Raw genomic sequence first — 1,532 nt, 5'->3', positions numbered from 1 at the left:
ACTGACTTTTATTAATAAAATTAATTATTATTATTGTTATCACAACTATTACTATAATGACTTGTATTTTTATAGATTAATTATATTTTTACATACCGCTTTCACCGTTCATTTTAACACTTATTTCTTGATCCCAAATATAATCTTTTTTTCTCGTATCCTTGAATTCTGGAAGTGTCATATTATTATAAATGATGGGATATTCTTTAACAATAGCTATTAACTGTTCAACTTTATTGGTCATTTTTATTATTTTTATTATAAATAATAAATTTTAAACAAGAGAATTGTTTATATACCTATTCAAACACCATGACGTAAGATTCAACTGCAAGGTGTAAACTACAAGGTGATGGTACAATTACGATTACAATTACAATTCGTAGAGATGTGTTTGAATATAAAGTCAAAATATATCATACAATGTAATGATAAGCTTTCTATAAATATTAATGTATTAATAATAAAATGCAGATAACTCATAGTTGGGAATTTACAACTGATTGTGAAATTTCATGATTTTATACGTCACAAAAAACCACCCACGAGGAAAGGGGAACACTTTCCTTGTGACCTGTGAGCCGCACCGCGTGAGACCCGAGGGTCAAGTCGGTGGAACTCACAGGCTTTGATACACGCAGTGGCGAATGAACGCCAAAGATTTATTTAAAAGGGGGAAACAAACAAAAAAAATTAATATTAATAAAATAATAAACGTAGAGTTTTAGGATAATTATGGGGATATAATTCACATGGTTGTAATAAATAATATAATATATAAGTTAAGTATAATAATAATAGTGGCTCTCGCTCACAGCAATACAATGTAGTAGTATATACAATTTGGCATACACGGTTTTAGAATATATTTGAAGGCATACAGTTTTGTGTAATAAAGGGAGGCACATGGCAACTATCGGAGTACGGATAACCTGGGGAATCAGTGAATCCACGGATCGGCCCACGAGGTTCGGCGGAATGTTGATATTTTCACTTTTTTGATAATATTTGTTTTGGGTCGCCAACCGTTGGGTCACCGCCTGTCATATCGCGTAGGACGATGGGAACGGAAAGCAAAGAGAAAGAAATAAAAAAAATAAAAAAAGAATATATATATATATAGTGCAGTACATAATAATAACATATTATATATCAGTTTAACAGAATAAAAAGGGGGTTTAGGGGGGAATATTTTTGTACGTTACGCAAATGATGATGATGATGATGACTTGAGTTGTGGCTGGATGACGATAGTGTGGATGACCGACGGCTGTGATAGGCTGGCCAGTTGGCCGCCGACCCCCAAGACACGTGGTCGACATGGCCCATCGGCGTCGGTCACTGGAAAAACAGAGGCTTCGCCCGACATCGAGCCCGACGTCGTCGCTTAGCCCATCATCTCGTATGTTACGAGTATGGATGAAAATACAAAAAACAAGAAATCGACACTGTTGACCACGAGGTTGATCGGACCGCAAAATTATTGGACCGGTGGTGTTCGCTACGTCTCACAGTGTTCCAGAAATTTGATT

The sequence above is a fragment of the Diuraphis noxia genome, unplaced genomic scaffold (assembly GCF_037042655.1).
Source record: "Diuraphis noxia isolate RWA-SAM2 unplaced genomic scaffold, SU_Dnox_SAM2 contig0001, whole genome shotgun sequence".
NCBI lineage: Eukaryota > Metazoa > Arthropoda > Insecta > Hemiptera > Aphididae > Diuraphis > Diuraphis noxia.
This window is presented reverse-complemented; position numbering follows the sequence as displayed.